A 24,449-nucleotide genomic window follows, 5' to 3' on the forward strand; every position below is an offset into this window, starting at 1 on the left:
AGTCAAACACTCAAACTACTAGATCTTGGGGTAGCCCACAATAAAGGACATCATCGCATGCTGTTTTCATTGTGCTTCTGAGTGCTTAAGAAACAACCACCCACGGAGACTATCGGATGATGAATGGTCGTTTTGTGGCTCCCTATTCAGTCCCCATTTTTAAAGTGTATGGAAACTTGTTTTTGAGTTCAGTATTTCTGAACTCAAAAACAAGCAACTTTATGTTTGGGTTGCTGTGAGTTTTCTGGGCTGTATGGCCATGTTACAGAAGCATTCTCTCCTGACGTTTTGCCCACATCTATGCCAGGCATCCTCAGAGGTTGTGGGGTCTGTTAGAAATGAGGCAAGTGGGGTGGATATATATCTGTGGAATGTCCAGGGTGGAAGAAAGAACTCTTGCCTGTTTGAGGTAAGTGTGAATGTTGCCATTGGCCACCTTGATTAGTACTGAATGACGTTACAGCTTCAAAGTTTGGTTGCTTCCTGGCTGGGGGAATCTTTTGTTGGGAGGTATCAACTAGCCCAGATTATTTCCTTTTTGGAATTTCCCTGTTTTTTTAGTGTTGCTCTTTTTAGTGCTACTGTCCTGATTTTAGAGTTTTTACATATTGGTGCCTTCCACAGATATATAAACCTCACTTGCCTAGTTTCCAACAGACCTCACAACCTCTGAGGATGCCTGCCACAGATGTGGGTGAAACTTCAGGAGACAATGCCATGCAGTCTAGAAAACTCACAGCAACCCAGTGATTCCAGCCATGAAAGCCTTCAACAACTTTATGTTTGTTTGTCAGCTTAAATCAGGCATCCTCAAACTGCAGCCCCCCAGTTGTTTGGGCCTCCAACTCCCAGAAGCCCTAATGAACTTGTTCAATTGTCAGGAATTCTGGGAGTTGAAGTCCAAACAGCTGGAGGGCCACAGTTTGAGGATGCCTGACTTAAATGATTGAAAATAATTCAAGATACCAAGCAGTGAAAATAATGTATAGCCTGGTAACATATCCAATTTTCCCATAAATTAAAAATGTTTAAACCCAAACTAGATAAAATCATTTTGATCCAAACATTTCAAATAAAGGAAAGCCCATATCTCCCTATGTGAGTGTGGACATGTCTTTAGATTTTCTGTGAAGGCCTTTCTCTGTCCCACTGCCCTAGGGATGGCCAGGTTTTTCACATCCTGATTTTTTTCTCCTGATATGAGAAAGGGAATCCTTTGTCGTCACATTTCTATCTGTAACCACGTGTGGCAGTACAGAGCTTTCTAAAATGGTACATGGAGGTACATTCATTTTCACTATCATATGTGTGTGTACTTCATTATCATATACGTCTGTACTTGCCACTTGTCTCAGATGTGGTGGAAGGCGGAGCTTATGAGAGTCATGTTCACAAATTCAGGTGCTAAGTATAGACCCCAAATGCATTGTTGTGCACCATCAAGTGGACTTCAACTTGTGGCAACTTTGTGAAGCACAGACCTCCCACAGAGCCTGATATCATGAGACTGCTAAAAAAGAAGACAGGGTATCAAACTGCATTAATTCTACAGTGTAGATGCCCCCTATATGATTTCATGAACTCTCAGAAGTAGGAAACAAACCAAGAGTCTTTCTTCCAGAGTGATTTTCCCTCTTTTGTTATCTTGAGATAAACAAGGAAGGCATCTCAAGCCACACCTCCTTTTTGGTTATATGTGGCTTGAAACTGATATGAGTCCTCTGAGTATTTCTGGACAAAACTGGGAAACTATTCATGCTGTCTTTCCTTGAAAGAGGGACCAAAGAGCTTCCAGATCTTAAAAGGAAGCGTCAGCATAGGGGGTTTCTGTATTTCACACTTTGGCTGCGACTTGAGTGGAGAGCAGCTTCAAAAAATGTGGGGGGGGGGGGCAGAGATAAAACAATGTATTGTCGAAAGCTTTCATGGCTGGAATCACTGGGTTGTTGTGAGTTTTCCAGGCAGTATGGCCATGTTCTAGAACATTCTCTCCTGACAGAGGAGGCATCCTCAGAGGTTTTGAGGTCTGTTGGAAACAAGGAAAATGGGGTTTATATATCTGTGGAATGTCCAGGGTGGGAGAAAGAACTTTTGTCTGTTTGAGGTAGGTGTGAATGTTGCAATTGGCCAACAACAAGAGTTGTCAAACAGACAAAATTTCTTTCTCCCACCCTGGACATTCCATAGATATATAAACCTCACTTGCCTCATTTCCAACAGATCTCACAACCTCTGAGGATGCCTGCCATAGATGTGGGTGAAACATCAGGAGAGAATGCTTCTGGAGCATGGCCATACAGCTTGGAAAACTCACAACTCAGAGATAGAACAGGTTGGAGGGGTAAAGGCCAGTTATTGCAGGGGTCCTCAAACTTTTTAAACAGTTGGCCAGGTCATAGCCCCTCAAGCTGTTGGAGGGCCAAATTATAATTTGAAAAAAATGAATGAATTCCTTTGCACACTGCACATATCTTATTTGTAGTACAAATAACCCTTACAAGCAATACAATAATTAAAATGAAGAACAATTTTAACAAATATAAACTTATTAGTATTTCAGTGGAAAGTGTGGGCCTACTTTTGGCTGATGAGATAGGATTGTTGTTGGGTTGTTGTAGGTTTTTTCGGGCTGTATGGCCATGTTCTAGAGGCATTCTCTCCTGACGTTTCGCCTGCATCTATGGCAAGCATCCTCAGAGGTAGTGAGGTTGGAGACAGATGTCAGGAAAGAATGCCTCTAGAACATGGCCATATAGCCCGAAAAAACCTACAACAACCTAGGATTGTTGTTGTTGTTGTTGTTGTTGTTGTGTGCTTTCAAGTAGTTTCAGACATAGGTTGCCCCTGAGTGAGGGCCTGGTAAATGACCTTGGAGGGCCCTATCCGGCCCTCAGGCCTTAGTTTGAGGACCCCTGAGTTATCGTATGCCTGCTCTTCTCCCAGGGAGAAAACACACACAAAGAGAAGAAAAGAAAGTCTGAGGGCCCTTCCACACAGCGCTATATCCCAGAATATCAGGTCAGAAAATCCCACATTATCTAAGTGTGGACTCAGATAACCCAGTTCAAAGCAGACATTCTGGTATATAGGGCTGTGTGGAAGGGCCCTCAAGTTCCTCCTAACAGGAGTGGAGAGAATGGACAGCGCCTTGAAGGCGGGCTTTGGAAAGGTGGCATTTGGGGGCACTACAGCTTGCCAAGCCCGCCAGTAACAAGGCTGGGAAATAGGTCCGAAACAAGAGGCAACTTCCTCCAACTTTGGACTTAAGTCGAGGGAGGACCTGGAGCTGGGCGACCACGTGACTCCCATCCAGGAGCCATTGCTCGCGTTGTTTTCCTTCCTCCTTGCAAGCAACAGCAAAGGAGGCAGATTCAAAGGGTGCGCCTACGCTGTAGAACGACCGCAGTTTGACAGAGCTCGATGCTACGGGATCTTATGGGAATTGTAGTGTCACAAGGGCGCTGGCCTTCTCCCCGTAAGAGTATTGGCGCCCCGGCAAACTCCAGCTCCCAGGATCCCGTTGCATGGAGCCAGGGCGCAGAAGGGAAACTTAACTTACCTGCCGCCGGGGTGCCAGCCGCCGCTCTTGGGTCGGCTCCCTTCCTTCCTTCCTTCCCTCCCTCCTCCGTCCCGGGTCACAGCCCTTTCCCCTCGCCTTCTGCCCCGAGGAAGGCGGCCCCAGGGCTCAATGGCGGCCGGGCCGAGAGAGCCGGGGCCCCGGAGGCATCGGATCGATTTACTAAACAAACTGAAACGTGGGTGGGGAGGTTAAACAGTAACCAAGAGCCTCTAGGAACACGGAAAGCGTCAGGAGAAGGCGACGCCTCGGGCTCCCGCGCTGCTTCTGCCTCGCCCCGCCGTCCAGGCCCCCTCCCACGGCCCGGGGGGATCCACACGGGGGATCAGGCGCAGTTTGGCACCACTTTCCCTGCAGTGGGAGCCTGGGAGCTGGAGCTTGGCGAGGCGCCAGCACCCGCGGGCAGAGAAGGCTCACGACCTGGGAAACTCAGGAGCAGAGCCCAGGATTCCTCAGCATTGAGCCGCGGCAATTCAAGGGGTGCCAAGAGGCATGTGCACTGCAGATCAAGCATGGGCAAACTTGGGCCCTCCAGGTGCTTTGGACTCCAACTCCCACCATTCCTAACAGCCTCAGGCCCCTTCCTTTGAAAAGTGAGGCTCCTCCCTAAAAGGAGGCAGCAGCCGGATTTAAAGTGGATTCATTCTCGAGTGTGATGAGGTTGGACCCTCCAAATGTTTTGGACTCCAACTCCCACCATTCTTAACAGCCTCAGGCTTAAGCGACTGAGGGGGAAAAGGAAAGGGCTTGAGGCTGTCAAGAATGGTGGGCATTGAAGTCCAAAACACCTGGAGGGCCCATGTTTGCCCAGGCCTGGTGTAGATGCACCTTTTGCTCCTTGCTTTATTATATCTCTGCCAAGCTTGGGCATCTTTGCCCGCCAATCCCATGCTCAGACCCATTCAGAAATCCCTGATGAGTTCGGGAATGGTCATCTCGTGGTTCTGAGCAAAAGGCAAGCAGTTCACTTCGCAATAGTCGCAAATCCGAGTGAGTTCACATAAAAGCGAATCCCATGCAAACTTTAGGCTCAAGGCAGCTGGAGATGGGAATGACAGTCCTTTCTGACCCGGTTTAAAATGGCTTCAAATCGTGTCCGGTTTTTGCTGGCCTCTCCAGCTTCCCACCCCCCAGCAAGTCCTTTGGATGAGCAAAGCGGGACCCAACTTTGGAACCTGTAGAGCCCAGAGGTTCGTCTTCTTTGGAGAAGGAATGAAGTTTGACACCACTTTAATTACTCTAGCTCAGTGCAATGGAACGATCCGAGTTTGATGAGGCGAAAGATCTTTGTCAAACTGCAACTCCCACGATTCCATGGCATTAGGCCGTAGCAGCGTAAGTCATGCCAAATTGCATTCATTCTACAGCAGTGGCTCTCAGCCTGTGGGTCCCCAGGTGTTTTGGCCCACAACTCCCAGAAATCCCAGCCAGTTTAGGATTTCTGGGAGTGGAAGGCCAAAACATCTGGGGGGCCCACAGGTTGAGAACCCCCACCCTCCAGACCTAGTTTTGGATTCAGTGTCTTTAGAGTCCGGGCTGCGAAATATTGACGCGTCTGTCCGGAACTTTCAAAACGTTTATCCTTCCTTCCTTGGCTTGGAGGGAAGTGTACTCTGCACACGCTCAGGGGCGCCCTCTTTTCGATTCTGTGCGCTTCTTCTCAGTGCTATGGAAGCCCCTAAATTAGCCATACGGGTGCATCTACATCAGGTATGAGCAAACTTGGGCCCTGCAGGTGTTTTGGACTTCAACTCCCACAATTCCTAACAGCCCCTTTTGTTTTGGACTCCAACTCCCACCATTCCTAAAGGAAGGGGCCTGAGCCTGTTAGGAATGGTGGGAGTTGGAGTCCAAAACACTTGCAGGGCCCAAGTTTGCCCATGCTTGACTTACACTATAGAATGGATGCAGTTTGACACCACTTTCAAAGCCCTGGCTAACTTGGGCCCTGCAGGTGTTTTGAACTCCAACTCCCATAATTCCTAACAGCCTATTTTGTTTTGGACTCCAACTCCCACCATTCCTAACAGCCTCAGGCCCTTTTCTTTCCCCCCTCAGCCGCTTAAGGGGGCTGAGACTGTTAGGAATGGTGGGAGTCGAAGTCCAAAACACCCGGAGGACCAAAGTTTGCCCAGGCCTGGTCTACACTATAGAATTAATGCAGTTTGGCTCCCCTTTAACTGCATGGCTCAGTGCTATAGAATCCTGGGCACTGCCTTCTTTGCCAAAGCGTGATCATTTCTCAGTAATTCTACAGTGTAGATGCAGCTTAGGCCTTCCGTGGGAGAAAACTTCGTGGGAAATGCCCTCTACGGGGTTTATTTCCCAAGAAACAACAAGAAGGGAAAGTTTGCCATCGCCATTGGCTCCAAATACAAACCTTGTTGGATTGTATTACTTTTTGGGCACCTCTGCCAAAAACACAGCTGCCGGGATAGTAACTCAATCTTGCGAGAATGTTTTAATCCTTCTATAGAATGCCTGGGTTTCGATCAGACCTTGGCAGTCCAACCGTGTTTCACCTGCCATATTTACCGTGTGATTTTAATAATGCAAGCTGCTGCTCCTTTTTGTCTTTCCTCCCTTCTGTCTTTCCTCCCTGAGACCAAAACGAGACCCTCCCAAGACCCGCGGTGTCGTGACTCCCTGGAAAGAGAAAAGCACTCTGCATGTGCTCAGAGGTACCCCTTAATGGGCGCAGATCTATTTGTGTCGACTCACAACGAAGCCCCGCTGCGTTCAGTGGGGTTTACTCCTAAATGAGCGTAGGGAAACTAGAAGAAAACCCAAGGAGGAAGACCAAATTGGGCTTCACAGTCGAGGAAATGTGTTTGTAGATTTCTGCTGCGTTGCTACCGAATGAAGAACGCGATTGCCTTCGACAGGCATGTCCCTCCACTCCAAAACATCGTGTCCGGGTTTAAACGCCGACATTTATAGCGTATTATAGTATTCATCTTAATCATGGCTGCATCTACACTGTAGAATGAATGCAGTCTGATGCCGCTTTAACTGCCAAGGCTCAATGCTATGGAGTCATAGGAATCGTGGTCTGGAGAGGTACAAGCACTCTTTGGCAGAGAAACTAAAGACCTGATAAAACTGCAATTCCCGTGTTTTTATAGCATTGGCCCCAAACTGTTTTTTCCCCATGTCAGGAGCGACTTGAGAAACTGCAAATCGCTTCTGGTGTGAGATAATTGTCCGTCTGTGAGGACGTTCCCCACTGGACGCTCGGATGTTTGATATTTTACCATCCTGTGGGAGGCTTCTTTCATGTCCCCGCACGGGGAGCTGGAGCTGACAGAGGGAGCTCATCCGCACTCTCCCCTCATTCGAACCTCTGACCTGTCGGTCTACAGTCCTGCCGGCACAGGGATTTAACCCACCGGGGACTCCTGCACCTCCAAAGCTGTTGAAGTGGTGTCAAATTGCATTAATTCTACAGTGCAGATACACACACCGTGGGTCTCTTGGAAGGAGGAAAGTGTGCGAAAGGTGTATATTTATCGTATCAGGAGCAAACCAAGGGTACATTTGTATTGTATTTCAAACAAACAAACAACACAACTTGGTAATATATTTAATTTTCTTTTGACCAGTAGCTAACCACTTGAAGTGCTTCTGGTGTCACTGTGAGAAGGTCCTTCATTGTGCATGTGGCAGGGCTCAGACTGCATTTCGGTAGGTGGTCTGTGGTTTGCTCTTCTCCAGACTCACATGTTGTGGAATCCACTTTGTAGCCCCATTTCTTAAGGCTGGCTCTGCCCCTCCCAGTCTGATCAGTGCCTTCCAAGTCGCCCAGTTTTCTGTGTGCCCAGGAGGGAGTCTCTCATTTGGTATCAGCCAAGGTTCTGGGTTTTAGCCTGCCACTTTTGGACTCTTGCTTGCTGAGGTTTTCCAGCGAGTGTCTCTGTAGATCTTAGACAACTGTTTCTTGATAACTCAACAGATAAAGCTCAAACATCCCCTTCCTTCTGGCCTGCTGCATCTTCTTTACATGCTTTTAATTCTTCTCAATAGGAAGGAAGAGGCTTAAGTTGCTGGGGGGGAAAAGGAGAAGGCCTGTTAGGCTATAGGAATTGTGGGAGTTGAAGTCCAAAACACCTGGAGGGCCCAAGTTTCCCTAGGCCTGGTGTAGATGCAACCCTAGACGCCCGACTAGACCTCAGGAATGGTGGGGCAACACCTCTGGCAAATCCAAATGCCTCCCCGCTTATTTTAACTGGTTTACGCACTTTATTTGGAAACAGATTGACTAGGAAGGAAGTCGGTCTCCTTGAAAATCCGCCTTTAGGATCAGGAGCCAAGAACAACCCACCCCCAATCCTAAATGCACAGAGAGATGTTTCCACAGCTGAAAGGTCTCGCCCTTTCATTGGACTCTGACATGACGTCCTCGCCTAAACCCTTTAGTCCTAACTTGGCGGGATCTTTAAAACTACCATCCTACGCTCCTCCAATTCCTAGATGTCAACCCAAGAAGCGGGATCACTTCAGGACAAATGCAAGTAGAAGACGAGGCTGTTCCAGGAGCTGAAGTCCAAAGCATGATGTGGATGTCTTTTAGATGAGGCAAAATGGAAGCATTGACAGCCGCCTTGGGTCAGAATTTGGGGTCAGTTGTCAGAACTTGCTGAACCCCAACCGTATGCTTGAAGGATGCGAGGATGCAGATGGGAAAAAGGCAGGAACAACAACAACAACAACAACAACAACAACAACGTGTCAGACCTTAGAGAAACAACAGCCAAGTGATAATTCTTGCACTTGGCCATCCTTTCCCAAAGATCTGGTTGTTTTGTGCGATTTACTCCAAAGGAGATTGTGAATTAAGCTTTTCTTCTTGGTACTGTCGAAAGCTCACAACCTCTGAGGATGCCTGCCATAAATGCAGGTGAAATGTCAGGAGAGAATGCTTCTGGAACATGACCATACAGCCCGGAAAACTCACAACCCTTTTTTCTTTGGAAAGAGTTGTTGTTCGTGACCTCATGGACCAGATCACGCCAGAGCTCCCTGTCGGCCGTCACCCCCCCCCCCCCAATCCAGTCATTTCAAGGATGCCATCCGTCCACCTTGCCCTTGGTCGGCCCCTCTTCCTTTTTCCTTCCATTTTTCCCAGCATCATTGTCTTCTCTAAGCTTTCCTTTCTTCTCATGATGTGTCCAAAATACTTCTTTGCATCTTTACTTAATTTACAAAATCATCTTTGCCTCTAATGTCTTTCCTTCCAATGACCAGTCGGCCTTTATTTCCTGAAGTATGGACTGGTTGGATCTTTGGAAAGAGTTTGAGCCCAAAATGGGAAGAGGAACGAGCTCGGGTAACGATCTGAGCAGTTTTCTTTGAGATGGACGTTACAAATGGGAACGCTCCTGAACTGGAGAGGAATTGGCTTCCAGTGTCCAAGCCATGGCGTTTTTTTCTGACACTGTTGTGTTGAAGCTGTCCGGGCCTTATTCTCTGAATAGAAGTCGGTAGTCCGACAATAAGCCTTTGTTTCTATCCAACCCGGATTCGTCAGTGGACAAACGCCCTCCCGCCTCAATACCCTGAAAGGATTTTAATTGGTCTGATCTTGGATGCTAAGCAGGGCCAGCAGTGGCTAGTCCTTGGATGGGAGACCGCTAAGGAATACTAGGAACAGTATTTCAGAAGAAGGAACTGGCCAAACCACTCCTGAATAATATATAATATTCCTTGCCTAACGAAATCCTATGAAATGCATAGATTACCATAAGAAGAGGGTGCAAAAGCACAGAAAGACCTATATATTTGTCTCCCCATGAGGATATTTTTATTTATTTCTATTGCACATCGAGCAGTGAAAGTGCATTATTTTATTCTCTCTAATACAAACACTGTGCCTGAACTTTTTACTTTATATATGTGTGTGTGTGTGTGTGTGTGTAATGTTCGTTTGTACGATTAACATAACTCAATAACCACTGGACGAATTGACACCAAATTTGGACACAATGCATCTAACAGGCCAACGAGTGACCATCACTCATAAAAGCACTGAAAAACGCAGCAGAAGAGACTTTAAAAGCAAAAAAAAATTACATTACAACGCACGTGCAAAACCACACACACATATATATACACGCAAATACACACATATACACACACAAAACACAGCAATGTGTGGCAGGGGACGACTAGTATACATACACACACACACACACACACACAAATATGTATATGTTTTGTGTGTGTATACACAAATATATACACACACATATACACACACAAAACACATATACACAAACTGGCAACACGTGGCAGGGGACGGCTAGTGTGTGTATGCATATATGTGTATATATGTGTGTGTATATGCCATACACACACATATAATATTATATACATCCCTACTATAATTTTCCTCCCTTAACTCCGTCTGGGTCTATTCTACACTGTTTGAAACTGCATTATATGGCGAACGTCGAGCCATATAAGGCAGTACAACTGCATTGATTTGCATTATATGGATCTACATCAGGCATGGGCAAACTTCGGCCCTCCAGGTGTTTTGGACTTCAACTCCCACAATTCCTAGCAGCCAGTAGGCTGCTAGGAATTGTGGGAGTTGAAGTCCAAAACACCTGGAGGACTGAAGTTTGCCCATGTCTGATCTACACCAATCCAGCTTCAGAGGTGGGAATGATACTGCTGAACTCCAACTCCCATCATCCTTCATCTTTGGAGTTCCTGTCAGGGGAATAGAGAGGGGACAGAAGCGTCTACGATTCTGTACTGTGACACCACTCACTGCCTTGTCATTTAAGATCTTGAGCATTCACTGCCTCCTCAAACTAGAATTTCCATCATTTTATAGCGTTGCCAAGCTGCATTTCAATTCCACGGTGTAGACACCCCCTTTAGAAAGCCGGACTGGCTGGCAGTGGGGCTTCAGCATCTTTTCTCACTTCCCACTCACATCGATTTCAGGACCACTTCTTGAGGATGCCGTGATGATTCTAGACGGGAAACGGGGGCTTGGCAGTCCTTGGGAGACTGACCGCAGCTTCCATTGACCCCAACGCGGTTTAACCCTCGAGGAAACGAGAGAGGAGAGCATTGAGCTGAAAGGGGGGGGGGGGGAGAGAGAGAGAGAGAGAGAGAGAGAGAGACTTCTTTTTCCTGTGCGTCCAGATCAGTGGCGAAAGCTGCCTGCACAGTGTAGCACTAGCAAGCTTCCTTTGTTGTTGCTGTGTGCCTGGAGGCCCCCGCCGACTTCTGGCGACCCTACGGCGACCCTCTCGTTCCAGACTGAAAGGAAGCCCCCCTCCTCCCCCTTCCGCAGCCTCTCTTCGGCACCTGCTCCCTTCTCTCCCGGAGAGAGAGCTCTTGACCCTTCGCCCCTGGCAAAGGACGCCTCTCGCACTGACGCCGCCAACCCAACCTCTGGGCTGGGAAGGAGCCCGTCCTTTGACGTTTGGGAGGATCCGGCCCCACTGCACGGCCCAACCTGAGTGTATCCTTCCCTCACTATTTGGGAGGAAAACAAGGATTGAATATATCTTCTGGAAGGGCTGAAGGTGCACCTACGCTGGAGAATGAACTGCTAAGGCTCATTGCTATAGAACCACAATTCCCACCATCCCATAGCATTGAACTCTTCCAAACTGTATTGTGGAAGGCTTTCATGGCCAGAATCACTCGGTTGTTGTGAGTTTTCCAGGCGGTATGGCCATATGGATGCCTGCCATAGATGCAGGAGAAACGTCAGGAGAGAATGCTTCTGGAATATGGCTATGCAGGCCGGAAACCTCACATCAACCCAGTGATTCCGGCCATGAAAGCCTTGGACAATGCATTGAACATCTCTGAGGGGAGAAATTGTTCCAAGGCACACTTAGGATGCCTGCCATAGATGCAGGCAAAATGTCAGGAGAGAATGCTTCTGGAACAAGGCCGTATAGCCCGGAAAACTCACAGCAACCCAGTGATTCCAGCCATGAAAGCTTTCGACAATACATTGAACATCTCTGCAAGGAGAAACTGTTCCAAGACACACGGAAAATGCCTGCCATCGATGTAGGCAAAACGTCAGGAGAGAATGCTTCTGAAATAATGCTATACAGGAAGGAAAACTCACACCAACCCAGTGATTCCGGCCATGAAAGCCTTGGACAATACATTGAACATCTCTACGGAGAGAAACTGTTCCAAGACACACTTGGGATGCAGGCAAAATGTCAGGAGAGAATGCTTCTGGAACATGGCCAAGCAACCCGGAAAACTCACAGCAACCCAGTGATTCCGGCCATTAAAGCCTTGGACAATGCATTGAACTTCTCTGCGGGGAGAAACTGTTCCAAAACACACGGAGGATGTCTGCCATAGATGCAGGCAAAATGTCAGGAGAGAATGCTTCTGGAACATGGCCAAGCAACCCGGAAAACTCACAGCAACCCAGTGATTCCGGCCATTAAAGCCTTGGACAATGCATTGAACTTCTCTGCGGGGAGAAACTGTTCCAAAACACACGGAGGATGTCTGCCATAGATGCAGGCAAAATGTCAGGAGAGAATGCTTCTGGAACACGGGCCGTACAGCCCGGAAAATTTACAACCCTGCTGCCAAACTAATTCTACACCCTTGATGCCCCCTTTGCCAAATAAAATGAGGAGACTTAAAGAGGCAAATCCACTTTCTGTTTGTGTGCCTTCAAGTCCTTTCTGACATATGAAGGCCTCATGGCAACTCTATCATAAGTTTCCTGAGGCTGAGAGTGTGTCACTCGCCCAAGGGTGGTCTAGTGGGTTCAGTGATTGAGTCATTGGGTCCAGAGTTATAGGAATCAATCAATGCATACTGTACAATTGTTGTGGGTTGATATTGCTTATGGAATACTGGGAGTTGCAGTTTGGTGGGGCACCAGCCTTCTTTGACAGAGAAGAATAAAACTTTTGTGCAACAATAACACCCATCATTCCGTAGTACTGAGCCATGGCAGCTCAAGCGATGTCAAACTGCCTTAACTGAGCCTTTAGAAGTGGCATGTAACTAACTAATTAATATAATACAATATAATATAGTACTAATATTATGCTATGCTACTAATATAATATATTGTATATAAATATAATATTGGGTTGTTGTGAGTTTTCCGGGCTGTATGACCAGCATTCTCTCCTGACGTTTCACCTGCATCTATGGCAGGCATCCTCAGAGGTTGTCAGGTCTGTTGGAAACTAGGAAAATAGGATTTATATATCTGTGGAAGGTCCAAGGTGGGAGAAAGAACCCTTGTCTCTTTGAGGTAGGTGTGAATGTTTCAATTAGCCACCTGGATTAGCATTGAATAGCCTAGCAGCTTCAAAGTCTGTCTGCTTCCTGCCTGGGGGAATCCTTTGTTGGGAGGTGATTTGCTGGCCCTGATTATTTCTTGTCTGGAATTCCCCTGGTTTATTATTATTATTATTATTATTATTATTATTATTATTATTATTATTATGTAATACAGTATACTAATAATAATAATACAATATTAATAGTGTAATATAGTAACACTAATCTATTAAATATAATTGCTACTGATCAGGCATGTAGCGGGAGGGGGGTTGCTTGAGGGGCTTCTCCCCCCTCCCCGAAATTCTCCGGGTGGTCTACGAGAAGGCCTTACTGGTGCATTATTTAAACAGTTGTTTATTCATATCATGATCTGATCACCATACTCAATATATCCTATATGCATGGGGGTATTGGGGCAATGATACAAAAGGTTTGCTAGGGTAGATGAGAAAGTGTTGGTTTCTAATATATGTAATTTCTTTATGTTGTGGGTAAACAATATTTCTTGTTTCTTTGTCAGTGTTGATGTGGAGATTGTCTGATTTGCCTACTCTGGAACATGCAACATATAATTGTCCTTCTTTAGGGGTCCCTTTCAAATCTATGATACTATATCTGTGTGTGTGAATCATATATATCTAACTATATCTATGGCTGGATGACTCTTTGTCAGGAGTGCTTTAATAATGTTTTCTTGCCCTGGTGAAGTTGGACTGGATGGCCTTAAGTATTTTCTGTTGGTTGTGGGAGTTCTGTGTGGGAAGTTTGGCCCATTTCTATCGTTGGTGGAGTTCAGAATGCTCATTGATTGTAAAAGAACTATAAATCCCAGCAACTACAACTCCCAAATGTCAAGACCTATTTTCCCTAAACCTCATCAATGTTCTCATTTGGGCATATGGAGTATTCGTGCTGAGTTTGGTCCAGAGCCATCATTTTTTGAGTCCACAGTGCTCTCTGGATGTAGGTGAACTACAACTCCCAAACTCAAGGGCAATGCCCATCAAAACCTTCTAGTGTTTTCTGTTGTTTATGGGAGTCAGGTTCAATTCTATCGTTTGTGGAGTTCAGAATGCTCTTTGATTGTACGTGAACTACAAATCCCAGCAACTACAACTCCCAAATGACAAAATAAAAAAAAAAACGAGTGAAGGCCATACATTGGCTTGTTAGGTGTACGCTGTCCAAGTTTGGTGACAATTCGTCCAGTGGTTTTTGAGTTATGTTAATCCCTCAAACGAACATTACATTTTTATTTATATAGAAGATATAATGACGCATAATGATTTACCGTTTTGTTATTGTATATTTGTATATAATAATAATAATAATAATAATAATAATAATAATAATAATAATAATAATAATTCTACAATACCCCAGGGTATTTTAGCTGCCTTTCCTGTCCCTTTTCAGCCCGTTTGCTAAGCTACCCGCAGAAGGTTCGCCTGGAGGCCAGGGTTGCCGCGTGGTTTTTATGGCCCTTTTATAGCCGGGGCCATAAAGCCAGGAGGAGACAGGCGCAGGCTGGTCCCAGGCGCACAAGGCACAACAGAGAGAGCCAGAGGCGTTGCTGGCCAAGGCGTTGTTTACCGAGGAGGCCTTGGGACCCGGATGGAGTCATTCCTTGCAAGCCAAGCGAGAGGGGAGGCCAAGGAGGGGACATCTGGAGGAGGAAGGGAAGCATCTCCCATCGCTTGACACGATTCCCAGGGTGCTCCTACACCAGGCATGGGCAAACTTGGGCCCTCCAGGGGTTTTGGACTCCAACTCCCACCTTTCCTAACAGCCTCAGGCCTTTTCCATTCCCCCTCAGCCGCTTGCGGCTGAGGGGGAAAGGAAAAGGCCTGAGGCTGTTAGGAATGGTGGGAGTTGGAGTCCAAAACCCCTGGAGGGCCCAAGTTTGCCCATGCCTGACCTACACTATAGAATGGACACACTTTGAAAACCCTGGCTCGATGCTATGCAATCCTAGGAAATGTAGTTTCGCAAGGCCTATCGCTTTCTATACCCAAGAGTGCTGGTGCCACGTCAAACTATAACTTCCACGAATCCATTTCCTTGATTTAATTGGTGTCAAACCGCATTAATTCCATATTTTTTTTCCAAAACCGTGTTTGTGGATGTTGTTTCCGAACATTGCGACCCAAAGGGGTCTCTGTCCCAGCCATCTCTATGCAGGAGTGGTTTCCTCTGAGGCTGAGAGAGTGTGACTTCGCCCAATGGAGTAGTCACTTTCTTTCGACCTGAAAGGAAAACCGTCGCAAATGCAGCAGGCCTAGGACAGCGTATGTTGCTCCTGTGGAAACTAGAGCTGTAACCCCCACTCTGGGTTGTTGTGAGTTTTCCGGGCTGTATGGCCATGTTCCAGAAGCATTCTCTCCTGACCTTCCGCCTGCATCTATGGCAGGCATCCTTAGAGGTTGCGAAGTGTGTTGGAAACTTGGAAAATGGGGTTTATATATCTGTGAGTTGCAGTTTGGTGGGGCAACAGCCTTCTTTGACAGAGGAGAATAAAGCTCTTGTGCAACCACAACACCCATCATTTCGTAGTACTGAGCCATGGCAGGTCAAACGATTTCAAACTGCCTTAATTGAGCCTTTAGAAGAGGCAGGTAACTAATTACTTAATTAATTAAGCAATAATATAATACTAATATTGTGCTATGCTACTAATATAATATGTTGTATAACGGCGCTCCATGCAGTCATGCCGGCCACATGACCTTGGAGGTGTCTATAGACAACGCCAGCTCTTCGGCTTAGAACTGGGGATGAGCACCACACCCCAGAGTCAGACATGACTGGACTTAATGTCAGGGGACAAGGTTTAGCTTACCTTACATATAATATTGGGTTGTTGTGAGTTTTCCGGGCTGTATGGCCATGTTCCAGAAGCACTCTCACCTGACCTTTCGCCTGTATCCTGAGAGGCAGGCATCCTCAGAGGTTGTGAGGTCTGTTGGAAACTTGGAAAATGGGGTTTATATATCTGTGGGTGCCTGCCATAGATGCAGGCGAAACGTCAGGCGAGAATGCTTCTGAAACATAGCGATACAGCCCGGAAAATTCACAACAACAACCCAGTGATTCCGGCCACGAAAGCCTTCGGCAATACAATCCCCACTCAGTCATGAAAGCTATTGAGCCCTCTTGGCCAAGTCACGCTCTCTGGGCCTCAGAGGAAGGCAATGGCAAACCATTTCTGAAGGAATCTTGCCATTATAACGGGCTATAGATCCGATTTAACATTCCCAGAATGAGGACTTAAAGGCACCCACCAAACGCAAGGAACGCAAGGACCTTGGCTTCTCTCTTTTGTGAACCGAAAGTCTAAAGGGAAAGGTTTTCCCCTGACATTAAGTCCATTCGTATCCGACTCTGGGGGTTGGTGCTCCTCTCCATTGCTAAGCCAAAGAGCCAGCGTTGTCCGTAGACGCCTCCAAGGTCATGTGGTCAGCATGACTGCATGGAGCGCCGTAAAAAAAAAAAAACTACAACCGAAAGTGTAGTTTCCTTTATTACCCTTTGGAACAGGCACGGGCAAACTTGGGGCCTCCAGGTGTTTTGGACTTCAACTCCCACCATTCCTAACAGCCTGGAAGAAAGATCCACTGAATTCAACGGGGCTTGAGGCTTCATCACACTAGAGAATGAATCCACTTTAAATCCGGTTGCTGCCTAATGCAGAATTCTGGGGTTTGTAGTTTAGGGAGGAGCCTTTAACAGCCTCAATAAACTACAAACCCCAGAATTCTGCAGGAGGCAAAAAATCGGATTTAAAGTGGATTCATTCTCTATAGTATAATGCTTAGTAGTAGAAGAAGAAAACTCCAGATAGGATTGCATTGTCAAGGGATAGTGAGCCTTGGCAGATTTTAAACTAAGATATAGGAGATAATTATTCATGAAGATTGGCCCTCTCCTGATAAGCACCACGCAAAGAGTATTCATACGAACTGTATTTGCACTTTAACCGCGACGCCTCCCTGACCTGCTAGATTTCTACTTGCAGGGAAAGAGATTTCCTGTTATTTGTTTTCTTGAGAGAAGCATTAAGAAGCACAGAAGATTGCTGAATGTATATCTGTGCAGGGTTTCCCACTTTCAGTTGTTGTGAATTTTCCGGGCTGTATGGCCATGTTCCAGAAGCATTCTCTCCTGACGTTTCGCCTGCATCTGTGGCAGGTATCCTCAGTGAGTCTTGGAACAGTTTCTCCACGTAGAGATAGATGTTCAATGTATTGTCCAAGGCTTTCATGGCCAGAATCACTGGGTTGTTATGAGTTTTCCGGGCAGTATAGCCATATTCCAGAAGCATTCTCTCCTGACGTTTCGCCTGCATCTATGGCAGCCATCCTCAAAGGTTGTGAGCTCTATTGGAAACTAGGAAAATTGGGTTTATATATCTGTGAAATGTCCAGGGTGGGAGAAAGAACTCTTATTTGTTTGAGGTAGGTGTGAATATTTCAAATGGCCATCCTAATTAGCATTGAATGGCATAGCAGCTTCAAAGTCTGGCTGCTTCCTGCCCGGGGGAAATCCTTTGTTGGGAGGTAATTAGCTGGCCCTGATTATTTGTCTGAAATTTCCATTATTATTATTATTATTATTATTATTATGTAATACAGCATACGAATACTAATAATAATACAATATAATAATAGTGTAATATGATAACAATAATCTATTAAATATATTTATTTATTGATTGATTGATTTCGAAGTTTTATATACCGACCCTCTCACCTTCAAAGAGGGATTACTACTGATAATACATAGTAATATATAATATATATAGGCAAGTAGGGTTTATATATCTGTGAAATGTCCAGGATGGGAGAAACAACTCTTGTTTGTTTGAGGTAGGTGTTTCCATTGGGCACCTTGATTAGCATTGAATGGCCTAGCAGTTTCAAAGTCTGGCTGCTTCCTGCCCGGGGGAATCCTTTGTTGGGAGGTGATTATCAGGTCTTGATTGTTTCTTGTCTGGAATTCCCCTGTTTACTATTTATTTATTTACGACATATATGTCACCCTTCTCACTCAATATAACACAATATAATATATCTGTTTAATATCCAGGGTAGGAGAAAGAACTATTTGACTGTTTGGGGTAGGTGTGAATGTTGCAATTGGTCACCTACCTCCTACAGACAAGAGTTCTTTCTCTCACCCTGGTCATTCCACAGATATATAAACCTCACTTGCCTAGTTTCCGATAGACCTCAAACCTCTGAGGATGCCTGCCGTAGATGCAGGCGAAACGTCAAGAGAATGCTTCTGGAACATGGCTATACAGCCCGGAAAACTCACAGCAACCCAGTGATTCCGGCCACGAAAGCCTTGGACAATAGTTTCTCACTCTGTTCGGTAAAAATGACAAGAACTATAGAACTGTGTTTGCAATTTAGTCAAACCCCTTTGGCGCTGCAGAGTGGGGGCATTTATTTCCACACAAAGGAAATCGCAGGCTGCTCTCCTATAACGCCCTACAGAATAATGTTCAAAATGTCAACATATTGGCAAGCTTCGGCAGCGCTGATTTCAGTCTGTCGACGTTAGAGTTGGGAAAATTATCTTTATTTGGGGAGGAAAGTCTCAGAATCCCACCCGACTTCTACAGAATGGAGTCCAGCAATAGTATATCCAGGTGGCTAAATCTAGGAACATATCTATACTGTAGAATTAATGCAGTTTCATACCACTTGGACTGCCATAATTCAGTGATCTGGAATCATGGAAATTATAGTTTGGTGAGGTATCGACAACATTCTTTGGGAGCCAAAGTGAAAGATTTACTGTCGAAGGCTTTCATGGCTGGAATAGCTGGGTTGTGAGTTTTCTGGGCTGTATGGCCATGTTCCAGAAGCATTCTCTCCTGACGTTTCGCCTGCATCTATAGTAGGCATCCTCCTTGTGTTTTGGAACAGTTTCTCCCCCCGAAGAGATGTTCAATGTATTGTCGAAGGCTCTCATGGCCGAAATCACTGGGTTGTTGTGAGTTTTCCGGGCTGTATGACCATGTTCTGTAAGCATTCTCTCCTGACGTTTCGCCTGCATCTATGGCAGGCATCCTCCTTTTGTTTTGGAACAGTTTCTCCCCGCAGAGATGTTCAGTGTATTGTCGAAGGCTTTCATGGCCGGAATCACTGGTTGTTGTGAGTTTTCCGGGCTGTATGGCCATGTCCCAGAAGCATTCTCTCCTGACCTTTTGTCTGCATCTATGGCAGGCATCCTCCTTATGTTTTGAAACGGTTTCTCCCCGCAGAGATGTTCAATGTACTATCGAAGGCTTTCATGGGTGGAATCACTGGGTTGTTGTGAGTTTTCAGGCTGTATGGCTATGTACCAGAAGCATTCTCTCCTGACGTTTCGCCTGCATCTCAGAGCATGGCCATGCAGCCAGGAAAACATGTAAGGTGAAAGACCTTGTAAAACTGCAACTCGTGATTCCATAGTATTGATTCAAAGCGGTATCAAACTGCAATAATTCTACCTTGTAGGCAGGCCTGTAGCGAGGGGGTGGTTTTAGGGGTTCAACCCCCCCCCCCCCCCCGAAATGTTTCAGATTTTTTAAAAAAACCTGGTTTACTCATGAAGTTTAACTGGTTAACCAAACCCCCATTCTTAGTCTATGAGATGCAAAAAATTAAAGAGTCCCTCCAGAACTGCAAGTACCATCTCAAGCAAATATTGACAATTTATTCACACTGTCATTACTTGCAGCAACAGCCGATGTAGTGAAGCAACCAAGTTGGGTGTGTGTGTGTTGAATGCTCTCATTAAGGAGGCCAGACTTGGTGAAGGTGGTTGACAGGGGCGGAGCTGCAGGCTATTGAAGGCTGCTCTGCCCCCTGCTGTGCTCTTTGCTTCAGCGTGAGCTAGGAAGCAGGTTTCAGACCCCCCCCCTGCAAAATTTTCAATCCACCCCCCCCCCGCAAAATTTTAACCCTCCCCCCGCGCAAAATTTTCAACCCCTCCCGAATTTTTTTTCTGGCTACGGCCCTGCTTGTAGATGTCAAAGCATGGCTAAATCTAGGTCCAGCTAAAAGGGCTGCCAATCTGCATCGGTCTACTCCAAAGTAAACTCCATGGAATTCATGAAATAGGAGCCTGAACTTGATAGGAAGCATTCTAATATTCTTTAATGAATATTGTAATAAGACTGAGGGAAGAAGTTTGTAGTACTTGATTTGTTGTAATTCGCAGGATAATGGTGGAAAGATTTCTCTCTCTCTCTCTCTCTTTCTCTCTCTCTCTCTTTCCCAACACAGGCGGCTCAATCGCTTAAAGACGCCAAGTGTAACCGTCGGGAGACAGTTCATCAACCTCAAAGCAGTAAGTTCAAGTGTGACAACAGGGAAGCAAACGTGCCCCACTCCCAGCGCCATAAATAACAGCCAGGCAGCTCTCCGAGGCATTCTAGACCTAGCCCTGCCATCTAGTGGACGCTCAGGAAATGACAGCCCGCTTCCCCATCTCTTCTTGAAAAGGCATTCATTGTTCATGTTCATCCTTTTCCAGACTCCCTCATCAATGGTTTTCACCAACAAATGGGGGAAACCCTGCTTGTGAAAAGTCACCTGTTCGAATACATTTCCAGATTCCACTCTTGTGCTGTTGATGCACTTGGCTGGATTAGCTATTAACTCTGGAGACTAGATTGTATACTGGGGTGTTGTAGGTTTTTTGGGCTGTATGACCATGGTTTCGGCCATGAGAGCCTTCGACAATACATTGAACATCTTTGCAAGGAGAAACGGTTCCAAAACACAAGGAGGATGCCTGCCATAGATGCAGGCGAAACATTAGGAGAGAATGCTTCTTGAACATGGCCATACAGCCCGGAAAACTCACAACAACCCAGCGATTCCAGCCATGAAAGCCTTTGGCAATACATCTTTCACCTTGGCTCCCAAAGAATGTTGTCAATACCTCATCATTCCATGATTCCAAATCCCTGAATTATGGCAAAATGGTATGAAACTGCATTAATTCTACAGCATAGATGTGCCTCTAGATTTAGCCACCTATATACACTATTGCTGAACTCCATTCTGTAGAAGTCGGGTGGGATTCTGAGACTTCCCCCCCAAATAAAGATAATTTTCCCAACTCTAACGTCGACAGACTGAAATCAGTGGTACTGAAGCTTGCCAATATGTTGACATTTTGAACATTATCATTATTGTGAGCTTTCCGGGCTGTATGGCCATGTTCCAGAAGCATTCTCTCCTGATGTTTCCCCTGCATCTATGGCAGGCATCCTAAGAGGTTGTGAGATCTTTTGGAAACTAGGAAAATTGTGTTTATATATCTGTGGAAAGTCCAGGGTGGGAGAAAGAACTCTTGTCTGTAGGAGGTAGGCTTGAATGTTTCATTTGGCCACCTTGATTAGCATTTGATGGCCTGACAGTTTTTAGGCATGGCTTGTTACTGCCTGGGGGAATCCTTTGTTGAGAAATGATTAGCTGTTCCTGATTGTTTCTTGTCTGGGGTTCCCCTATGTTTGAGTTTTGTTCTTTATTTATTGTTATGATTTTGGAGGGTTTTTTAAAGACTGGTAGCCAGATATTGTTCATTTTAATGGTTTCTTCCTTTGTGTTGAAATTGTCCACATGCTTGTGGATCTCAGTGGCTTCTTTGTGTAGCTTGACATGGTAGCTGTTAGAGTGGTCCAGTATTTCTTTGTTCTCAAATAATATGATATGTCTAACATTAGTTCATTCATAGATTTTATTTTGTAGGTTGTGTTTTATGTTCATCTTTTCTCATAAAAGTTTTAAAAATTATATTTCCCCTTCTTTTCATGTCTATCAAGTCACTTTTAGGCAGCAGAAGAGAAAAGTCTTATACATGAAAATTGCTGGGTTTCATCCCTGGACTGCACAAGTTTCTTGTGTCATCAAGTTTCCAGTCCTCAATGAGTAGCTAGGCTAGAGACAGGGCTAAGATGAGGGATTTCTTCCCCCACAGTCCTATGCATGTTTCCCTAGAGGACTTTGTCTTTCCTCTTCACTGCTAGCCACTCTTTCCTCCCCTTTGATGATGTAGTAATGGAATTCTGTGAGGGAACTTTCTTTTTAAGTTTCATTGCCCTGAGCTAGCCATGTGGCCATTCACCATTTTCCAGGCTCTTCTGCCTTTTCTTCCTTCTGTGAGGGAACTTCCTTTTTAAGTTTCATTGCCCTGAGCTAGCCATGTGGCCATTCACCATTTTCCAGGCTCTTCTGCCTTTTCTTCCTTCCAATAAGGATGCATTTTGCCTCTCTCTAGGCAAAATATAGAGGCATGGATCTTTTTATCTCCAAGATCTTTTCTATCAAGAATGTATTTCTTTTATTTCAATAAATATTTTTGAACCTAAAGTTCTGACTCTGCAATCCAGATCCACCTTAAGATACAGAAGGCTATTCGAGTTCGCCACACATAAGTTTCTTCCACTTATGAAGTTTACTTCTGGTCGTCTGGTATTTTGAGCCTAACAGCTCAGATTCCCCAACATAAATGCGTAACCAGGGCTGAATCTCCGCTGCCATATAATTCAATTTGGAACTCCATTTTTAGGCCAGCATAGACCCATATAATGCAGTTAAATCTAGCATTATGCAAATCTACTCTGAACATATTATGCAGATCCAAACTGCATTATTTGGCAGTGTGGATCCAGCCTAGATCTTATGCCTTAAGTTGCATCAGTTTTAGTGTGGCTGAATCCAAAGGAAAGGTGAATAACATTGTAGATGTATGTTGTATGTTGTGTTTGCACTGTCTGTTTTTGATAAGGCCAACTGGCTAATCAGTAAAAATTATTGTTGTTGCGAATAACATTGAAGCTTTAAGGGCCTTGGTTTATTTTTCAGCAGAGACGCTAAAACTCCACTCCACCAGGAGATGACTATAAAAGCAGTGTGATGTGTAAAACCAACGTGAGCATATTTTACTTTATTTTAATGCCTTTCCCTCTTCAGGTCTTATTTAACACACAAGTTTCTGTATGCAAAATAGTTTTACTCAAAAGTTTGGTTTCTTTAAATCTGTAGATACTCCTGAAGGTCTCAGTGGTAGTGCCATCCAAGTCATTGCTCCTGGTACTATAAGGTCACATGGAAAAGTAATCTGCATACTGGTATAGGCTTACATTTTGGCGGTACATTCTACTTTACTTTGTACTAAGATCTCTTAATGGCCAATCTTGTTTCATTTGTCTGTGTTTGACACAGCATATGTTTATGTCACTGACTCACAATTATAGCACCATAATGTAACCGTAACACCCATAGCCCACTTTACCCTGGAATATGTAGTTGTGTAATGGTCTGAGAGTTGGATTCGGAGTTAAGGAAACCAGGGTTCAAATCATCACATAATTATGGAAACCCAATGCATGACCTTGGGCTAGTCACATTCTCTCATCTTAGGTTGGATCTATACAGCCATATAATCCAGTTTCTGAATCCAGATTATCTGCTTTGAACTGGATTTTAACTATGCTGCTATATAATACAGTACAAAGAATAATAGAATCATAGAGTTGGAAGAGACCTTGTGGGACCCCCTGCCAAGAAGCAAGAAAATCGCATTCAAAGTGCGCAGAGAGATGGCCATCCTGCCTCTGTTTAAAAGTCTCCAGAGAAGGAGTCTACACCACACTCTGCAGCAGACAGTTCCATTGCTGAACAGCTCTCACAGTTAGGAAGTTCTTCCTCATTTTCAGCCATTGTTCCAGGTCCCTGCAGAAAACAAGCTTGCTCCCTCCTCCCTATGACTTCTCCTCAAATATTTATACATGGCTATCATGTCTTCTCTCAGCCTTCTCTTCTTCAGGCTAAACATGCCCAGCTCTTTAAGTCGCTCCTTATAGGGCTTGTTCTCCAGACCCTTGATCATTTCAGTTGCCCCCCTTTGGACTCATCCCAGCTTCTCAACATCTCCCTTCAATAATGGTGCCCAGAATTGGACACAATATTCCCGGTGTGGTCTGAGCAAGGTGGAATAGAAGGGTAGTATGACTTCCCTGGATCTAGACACTATTCTCCTGTTAATGCAGACCAAAATCTCATTGGCTTTTTAGGCTGCTATATCACATTGTTGGCTCATGTTTGTTGTTCATGAGGACTCCAAGATCTTTTTCATACATACTGCTCGAGCCAGGCTATCGAAGATAATTTGGATCCAGAAACAAGAATCTATGACAGTATAGATGGGGCCTTAGAGACACTTCTTCTCTGAAGAAAGCTTGACAAGAAAAATTGTGATGGAGTTGCCACAAAATAGTCAATTTGAAGGTATGTGGCAAAAGCAATATAACTCTCTGAGAGGGAAAATGAAATACCCCCTTCCCCATCAAACTGCAAACTCCAACATTTCATAGAATATTGCCATGGTCAGTAGAGTGGAATCAGAGTACTATATTTCCCTAGTGTAAAAGGACCTGAGATTATGGAGTCTAGTTTTTTTTTCCTAGGGTGCTTAAAATATACATTTATATAAATGGCTGATCATAAGCAAATGAATAATGCATGGTTTCCACTTCTCACTTCATTGGTGACAATAATACTTCAAT

General features: G+C 45.1%; 1 protein-coding gene across 2 annotated transcripts in view; it reads right to left on the minus strand.

Annotated features, from left to right (window-relative positions):
- Positions 1–3,756, minus strand: part of HNF4G (hepatocyte nuclear factor 4 gamma) — a 79,390-nt gene extending 75,634 nt beyond the window's left edge. Inside the window, exon 1 of one of the 2 annotated variants that reach the window (XM_060775504.2) lies at positions 3,560–3,756. The gene's annotated coding sequence lies outside the window, so the exon portion shown is untranslated. The remainder of the gene's footprint in view (positions 1–3,559) is intronic. The other variant, XM_060775503.2, reaches the window with a different exon arrangement.
- Between the last annotated feature and the right edge of the window lie 20,693 nt (positions 3,757–24,449).

This window comes from Anolis sagrei, chromosome 4 (assembly GCF_037176765.1).
Source record: "Anolis sagrei isolate rAnoSag1 chromosome 4, rAnoSag1.mat, whole genome shotgun sequence".
Classification (NCBI taxonomy): domain Eukaryota; kingdom Metazoa; phylum Chordata; class Lepidosauria; order Squamata; family Dactyloidae; genus Anolis; species Anolis sagrei.